At 43.0% G+C, this 8,735-nt stretch overlaps 1 non-coding gene across 1 annotated transcript; it reads left to right on the top strand.

Moving 5' to 3' along the window:
- The first annotated feature begins 7,471 nt into the window (after positions 1-7,471).
- Positions 7,472-7,544, top strand: trnav-uac (transfer RNA valine (anticodon UAC)). The gene has a single exon. It is a non-coding gene; the product is annotated as a tRNA-Val (tRNA).
- Positions 7,545-8,735: the final 1,191 nt, after the last annotated feature.

Here is an 8,735-nt window from a genome sequence, read left to right as displayed (position 1 = left end):
TTTACGTTACATGTGAGTGCCGTTGTTTTTTGCGTGCTTTAATAAATGTCTGTCTCCATCGAGGGAGTCTGTTAATCATGCTCCTTGCCCTGCGGCACTCGGGCCATTACAAATGACCAAGTGTAGATTTCAATAAGACTGGTTGTGGTTTTCTTATTGGCTGTTTTGATTTCTTCCCTCTATAAAGAAATGAAAGTTAAAAAAGGACAGGAAATTCTGCTATGTAGCCTCACTGAAACACAGCCTTCAGCACTTCTGCAGTATACTGAGACAGAGCTGTCAGATAGCAGCAGTGAACAGTGTAGTTAAAATGCACCTCAACAACTAAAGGACCAGACTGCTGAAAACTCATCTCTTTAATGCTTGGTAAGTTCAATTTGACAGTATTCAATTATTCCACACTTTATTAACATGGAATGTTAGCTCGCATCAGCACTGTTTTACAAACCTTTACCTGTTAGAGTTACAGCTAAATTCTACAGCCCTTCTCTTGCATTTTTAGTTTGTTAGTCATTTTTTAGGGACTAGCATTATGGTGATTTACAGTGAGATGCATGTGTGCAGTGAAATATGAAATAAATATAAAATTAATGTGTATCAGTTAATTATGCAGTTAAAGATGCAAATCTGCTTTGAAAAAATGTTTGTGTTCAAAAACAAACTGAATAAAGCTGAACAAAGACACATACGATAGAATTCTGTTCATAGACTGCAGCTCAGAATTCAACACCATCATTCCTCAGTGTCTGGTTGAAAAGAGACTGCTGGATCTGAACTCCTCCCTCTGCAGCTGGATCCAGGACTTTCTTGGTGGGAAAGCCCCATCAGTCTGGATCAGGATCACTGTCTCCAGCACCACCACACTGAGCACTGAGCTTCCCCAGTGTTGTGTGCTCAGTCCACTGTTGTTCACATTGCTGACCCTAAATTGTGCAGCAATGCACAGCTTGAACCACATCAAATTCACTAATGGCAAGACTGTGGGGTCTCATCAGCAGTGATGATGAGTCAGCGTTCAGAGAGGATGTCTCAGAACCTGTCAGTCACTGAATGTGGAAAAAAACAAAAAAGATGGTGGTCGACTTCAGGAAAGTATGTAGTTTTCACTCTCCGATCAATATCGACAGCTCCTCTGTGAAAATCATTACAAGCACCAAGTTCTTTGGTGTCCACCTAGCAGAGAACCTCACCTGGACCCTCAATACCAGCTCCATAGCCAAGAAAACCCAGCAGTAACTCCTACTTCTAGCTTATCCCCTGCCACTATCCTCACCATGTTCCACAATAGACAGCATCCTGAGCAGCTGCTTCACTGCCTGGTTTAGGAACTGACTCAGACCGCAAAACCCTGAGGAGAATAGTAAGAACAGCAGAAAAGGTCCTCAGGGTCTCTCTCCCCTCCATCATGGACATTTACAACACACGCTGCTTTCGCAAAGTTACCAGCCTTAGAGATGAGCCCACACTCCACTCACAAAAACTCTTCTCTATCTTACTGTCTCTGAAGAGGTACAAAACATGTCTGTTTTCAGTCATACTGCACAACAGTTTCTTCCCCCATGCCATCAGATTCCTCAACTCCCAGAGACTTACAACAAAAATTGTATTCCATTTAACAATACTGTGTTCTTAAATGAATGTACTGTTACCTCAGTGACTGCTGTATGCTATAAGCGTATTTGTTTATATGTCACAGTATGGTGCACTGGTTGAAGTTGCCTATATGTTAATATTTGTGCTGTATTTCATATTTATTGTTTACACATGTTCTCCTTTTATGTTGCATCACGGTACTGTAGGCGCATTATTTAATTACCTGTTTATAGCTAGAAAGTGTCACGGTTGGTCAGCTAGTTAGCAGGGGAGACACACCCACCCCTGCTAAGGACTACACATTGCACCTGCCCCGTTCACAATCCCCTGATTACTAATTATTTTTACCAAGTTCAAGTTCGGTTTATTCGTCACATACATAGTCATACACAGTATAACACGCAGTGAAATGGTGGAACACGCAGTGAAATGGTGGACCAAGTACCCATTCCACATTCACTCCCTGCTCTATTTTAACCCCCAGATTTGAGGAGACGGAGCTGCACAATAGCGGTCCTACTACGTTGAGTCGAACCATGCATGATCAATTGTCTAGAGGAAGACTAGCTCCTCTGTATTTGTATTTGAGGTTCCGTGCTTCCATCACGGACAACCTATGGAGAATAAAGATTACCTCACTGCTGACCCGCCTCTCGCTTCCATTCACCCGCCGCCGTCACAGAAAGACAATAAAAAGCCTCTTGACCACTCTTTTGACCTCTGTTTACCAGACTCTAGATCCTAAGTTATGGGCCACCCATTGTATTTCTTCTGTAACCAGGCCACATATTTGGTCTTTATCTCCTTCTGAAGATCTGTCAATTAGCTGACTTCAAGTTGGCTTTATATTGGTTTCAAGCCTCTGTTTCCAGGGGGCATAGTGGAAGTGGCCTGTTGCTTGCATTCTGTATGCTAGGATCTTGAGCTTAACTACTACAGTGGTATATACCAGTTTGTTGGTTTCAGTTATACAGGTTGTGCTTATTGCTGCATTTACATTTGTGAGCATACTGTCTGATGGTAGCTTACCACGAAGTTAGGTGAGCCTCAAGCAGTGGATGACAGTAGTTACCTTAGTCATGACCATCATCTGCATGGCCACAGCTGGACCACACAATGTCCATATTACAGTTTGGCTCTGGTGGATTCCTGATGTAGTCTGACCTTTCTTTCTCAGATGCAATATGTGTTCGGTCTGGGCAGTGATACTGACCCTTTATTTCATCCATCCTTATAGCATTATTATACTTTACATATATAACATAGAATCTAATATTATTTATCTTTTATTTACAGTGAATGGAAAGATTGTGGGGTGGGGCCTGGTGGGTGGGGTCTGCCATAAATGCTATTGAGCTCTTTCATTCTAAATAGTTTTGAAGGGCACAGATCTGCAAACTCCATCACAGTTTGGGCGTATGAAAATTACATGGAACGTAAAAAAAAAAAATATATTGTAAATCTGTCTAGTTTTATCTCTTTTACCAAATTTATTTCTCTGTTTATATTATAGACTGTTTATATTGAACAGATTTTATGTTCTATGATTTTATTATCCAGGTTTTTATCATTGTTTTTTTTTTATCTTGATTGTGTGTACTCTTATCTTGTACTATAATTTTAAAAAGTTGTATACAACTAAAGTTTACTATTATTATATTAGTACCACCAAATGGTTTACTTTAATGGCTTTATTGAAGCTTCATGTTTTAAACCATGCCACATGATCATAATAATGATCTGAGTGTAGTCCTCTTCCTCCTCTTCATCACAGTGTCTCAGTGTCTCTTCCGTGATGCAGTGATGGGCACAGTGACGTGTTCACCGTTGCCACACTCACAGCAAGCATGAGATGGAGCTTTCAGCTGGGGGGGGACGGTGAGTCTTGCAGCTGGCTGGAACAACCGTCTGTCCATCCTCATCTAAAATGGATGAAAGCAGAGAATGTTTGCACAGCGTTCATTTTAATTTTGTCAAAGAAATAACCTGTTAAACCTGCCTGTGTGGCGTTCACATTACTCTAACGCAGCATATTTACCATATGCCTTGTTTGTATGTTATATTGAACAGCAAAAACACAGGGCCTGCTATTCTCTTCAATTAATTCTCAAGTCTGCACCTTTATTTTTCTATTTAAAATGTACTTAATAATACATCTGGATTTTGGGAAATAAGGAACCACATGAGTGTAATGGTTGGGAGGCTGAGGGTGAACACATATACAAAGTAACAATGCCTCGGATGTGAGAGTGAACTGGAACAATGACTAGGCAAACCCTAATGAGAATGAGTAAACGAACAGACAGGATTAACAAATAAATAACAAGTTTAATATAAAAAAATGAACAAGAAAAACAACACAGAATAGAATGAGGGAAAGAGTCAGAAGACTAAGCAGGCTAACAGGGCGAGGCTGATAACAAGGCAACTAAGGAAACTTAACACTAAGGAACGGCTAACAGGAGAACAACGATGAAGCACAGAACCAGGTTACTTATGCTAGACGAGACTGTAAACCATGGACAGGCACAGGAATTGGGACAGACTGAGGGAAAAGGAGTGGGACTGGCAACATGGCTAGAACAGGAGGCGAGCACAGAGACAGGAGAGGAGAAATACTGGGATAGCTGCGGGAACAGGGACAGGCACAGAAGCAAAGGCAGACGTAATTATGTTAAACAAAACTGAGACAGGCACAGCAACAAAATAAACAACAGGCATGAGTGCAGCTACTGGAGCAGGTAAAGGAACACCGATGCCACAAGGCAGGGTAACAGGTTTTTACCAAGTTCACACAAACAGGTATAGATACATTATGTAGATGCAGTTACAGAAGTGTCGTAGGGCGTGGGCACCAGTGGAGCATGAGCTGAGCGTTCACGAGCACGTCTGACGTGTCCTGAGCGTCCACCTGCATGTCCGATGTGGGTGCCGAGTCATGGTTGCGTTCAGCGATGGCAGGCTCAGGAGGTCTGGAGGTGCGGCTGCACTCAGCGATGGAAGGCGTGGGAGGTTTGCAGGCGCGGCACTGGGAGGAGCGTAGGCAGGCAGGCCAGAGAGAAAAAGGCTGGGGAGGCAGGCAGGCACGGAGGGAGGGAGGCTGACAGGGAGGGAGGGAGTGAGGGAGGCTCAGGAGGCAGTGAGGCAGGTAGGCAGCCAGGGTGGGAGGGAGGGAGGCTGGGGATACATGAGGCCAGACAAGCAGCATGTGACCCATACTCCAGGGGAGGCTGGGAATACATGTAGCCACATGATTAGAATCGAGACCCAGACACCGAGGGGAGGCTGGGGCTACCCATGGCCGGTAGATCTGAATGGAGACGCAGACTCCTGGGGGAGGTTTGGAATACATTCTGTTCATCTGGCCACATGTAACCCCAGACTCCCTCCCTCCCTTCCTGCCTCCCTCCTTTCCTCCCCAGTGTACCCAGTGTTCTTGCTCTCTCCCTGCCTGCTTGCCTCCCCACCCTCCCTGCCTCCGTCCATCCAGGCCTGCTTGCCTGACTCCCCAGCCTCACTCCAGCCTCTCTGCCCACCCAGCTTGCCTGCCTGCCTACCTGCTTACCTCCAAAGCCTCCCTCCCTTCCTGCCTTCCCCACCTGCCTCCCCAGTGCCTCTCTCTCCCTCCCTGCCTGCCTGCCTCCCCAGCCTCTCTGCTTACCCTCCTGCCCACCCACTTGCCTGCCTGCCCAGCTTATGTGCCAGTCTGCCTCCCTCCCTGTTTGCCTGTCTCCCTCACTCCTCAGCCCCCTCCCTCCCTCCATCTCTCCCTGCTTGTCTGCCAGCCTGCTTGTCTCCCCAGACTCCCTCCCTCCCTCCCTGCCTCCCCAGCCTACCACCCTCCCTGCCTGCCTGCCTGCCTGTGCACCCTCCCTGCCTCCCTGCCTCCCTGCCTCCCCAGCCTCTCTGCTTACCCTGCCACCTGCCCACCTGCCTGCCCAGTTTACTTGCCTGTCTGCCTCCCTGCCTGCCTGTCTGGCACAGTGATGCATTCACCCCTGCTATGCTCACTCTCCATCACTGTGCAGCAAGCATGAGATGGAGCTTTCAGCTGGGGGCTGATGTTGAGTCTTCCAGCTGGCTGAAGCAACAGTGTGTCCATCCTCATCTAATATGCATGAAAGTAGAGGAGGTTTGTACAGTGTTCGTTTTCATTTAATCAAAGAAATAACCTGCTAAGCCTGGCAGCATAGTGTTAACTTTATTCTAATGCAGCATATTTATCTGGGGGATGGGACATCCTGCTCGACTGGGAAGCAGCAGCACATGGTATTTCTGGAATGTTGGACCAAGTTGTATCGAAAGATGTTTCGACATACGTCTTGTGATTCCACTCTTACTTGAAATGGTCATATTCCAGACAATCCATGCACCTCTGTTATCTTTTTTTCATGAAAAAAAGCCACGCCTCTCCTCCATGACACCTTCTTGCATGTTTGTAAGAGATTGAAATCATGACACTCAATGTTAGTTTTGCACAATGCCTAATTCAGAAAAATGCACAAGCAATGCTAAAAAGAAGTCTTCATCTCGGAGTCGTATAATTCTGATGGATCGGGCAATTTGGAACTGGTTCCTGATTCCCATCACTTTGCTTCATGAATGAAAAAGCTGATTGTGTGTTGAGGAAAACAGATGTTTTTATAAGTGGCTGTGAATGGATTTGCTTTTGCTATTAAAGTGTGTTATTCCTACTACCATATCTTCTCAGATTCACTATTCATTCGAGTTCTCTTAAGTTTATAGTCTGCTATAGACTGCTACCTGCATATCTAACACAAAAATTAGTGCTTCCCATTGCAGAGCCAAGATTATTCTGACATGTTAAGTCATTAAAATGACTTCATTCTGGTTACCATGATATTAAGAATGGAATGCTTTGAGAATACCAACTCCAGACAGATAAACAGAAAACCTATAGATGATGCATAAAATGAATGCTGGATGAAAATAGATACATTCACTCACATCTGCAGGAGAACCTGCCATGTCTCTCTCCTCCTTCAGTGTCTGCTGCTCCTCCCTCATCTTCCTCAGCCACTCTCCCATCATCTCCTCATCTGCCGCCTTGTGGTGTCCATGTGGAAAGGGGTGACACTGTGATGTGGGGGAATGGTGCCGATGTCTATGTCGTTGGTTATAAGGATGGATTCTGTTTCAGCGAAAATCCATGTTAGTTTAAAACCTGCGTAACATGGTACACCACAAAGTTAGTTTTCAGCTCATGAGGCACAGCATTGGAAATACCCGAGACAACTGCCAGATGCAATTTACCCTGTCCCCATCAATTTCTGAACTGCGTTACATTGTCCCCACTACTTCTTCAAAGTGTATTAAGAAAATATTAGTATTTTCTTCACAAGCTTCATTTTGCTCCATTTGATAAATATAATTTGATTAATTGTTGTTTTGATCTATAAATCTAATCATATTATGTTCTTAATGACAATCAGAACACATTCTTGCTGATATGTTGTTGAGACGATGGTGAAATAAACGCAGTACAACTGACGTTTCTTGAAATGAAATCAAAATCAATAGAAAACAACTGTACTTCAAATATATATTAAACCATAATGTGAGTTTTTTTAGAAGCAGGCAAGATGGGAGTCGCATGCAGCTTGAAATGTATGGCTTTACTGAGCAGAGTAAACACTGCAGGCCACAGCCTACAGTGATCACGTAAAGCTCATCATATTATTCCTAGAGAGTAACATTCTGTCCCTCAAAGGCAATGAAACAAGAAAACGTTGGTTGGTGGGATTGAATTTTGCATCCTAATGGGGAGAAGACAATTCAAGCCAGTTTTTAAACTATGCCTTTCAGGCACCAAAAGGGAGGAAATGCTGGATGGATCCAGAAGTCCCCTTGCTGTATGGTTTCTGTAGTGTAGTGGTTATCATGTCTGCTTTACATGCAGAAAGTGCCTGGTTCAATACCAGGCTGAAACGCTTTTCTTGGTAAATGTCTAACTGCTGTCCTTACAGTTGAATGGAGGGCTGTTCTTCACAGAGCAAAGTCAGGCTCCTTAACTAATCGCCAAACTGATGAATTAAAACTCGTAGCATAATGTCTATGCAAATTCAAGTCTTTCAAACATTAGTACAGGAAGTATTAACTTTAGTGAGTGTGTCCTTATTTTGTTTCCTAAAAAGGTTTATGCTAATTAGCTCAATTTTAAAAGTTACTTTCATCAAGTCTATGGCAAAGAAAAAATCCTTGCAAGGCAATGTCAAGCATACAGAATTTGTGCAATAGGTTATGCTCTAAATGCCAATGAGAGAACTACAGAGATAAAGTAAAACTCTTCATATTATGCCCAGTTAGCAACAGTCTGTTTCTCGAAGGGTAAGAAACAAGAGAACTTTGGTGGGGTTGTCTGAATTTTGCATCCTAATGCTTGAGAAGCCATACTGCTTAGCCAGATTTAAAACTATGATTTTCAAGCCCCAAAAATGAGCAAATGCTGGAAAGCAGCATTTTTTTCTGCAACTTTGAATCAGATATTTCTGAAAAATTAGAATTGTAAACCATTTAAATTTTAAGTACATCTGCTCGTAAAACGCATTTTAGGCCATCCAACATACCCACGAAATTTGCATAAAATGGCAGCTATTTGTGAACAGAGAGAGTAATGGTATTTACTAACCGTCAAAATGATTTATTGCTTGATTTGATTGGTTGATTTGACAGCTGTCAATCATCCTCGTCATCCGAGTCATCTTAGAAAAGAAAGTTGATCCAATTATTCTAGTATAAATGTGATTAATAAACATGCTTTTAAAATTATACTTACGTGGAGATGGTGGCCTACAGGTTAGTGTGGTTGAACAGCGTGAATAGGCCTAGAATTATTTAGATGTATGTTATAAGCCACAGTGACCTCTGTATACGTTTCTGTAGACGTTGCCGTCTACTTACGATAGCTTGTAGATAATACGCATTGATTGTTAAAATGTATGTTTTATCTAGACCTGAAATTAATTACGACGCTAAGCCCCACTGAGTTAAATCATACAACGCACGATAAAGTATTTCATCCATTAGCTAAATAAATAGCTAAATACACGTCAGCCTTTTTGGTAACTTATACTAATATAAGGTATAGCATGAATTAGTTAAGCATTACTGAATTGCTTACC

Source organism: Electrophorus electricus, chromosome 2, assembly GCF_041902795.1.
Source record: "Electrophorus electricus isolate QZ-2024a chromosome 2, ASM4190279v1, whole genome shotgun sequence".
Classification (NCBI taxonomy): domain Eukaryota; kingdom Metazoa; phylum Chordata; class Actinopteri; order Gymnotiformes; family Gymnotidae; genus Electrophorus; species Electrophorus electricus.
Note: the sequence above shows the minus strand (reverse complement) of the source record. Positions and strands in the feature narration are given on the sequence as shown.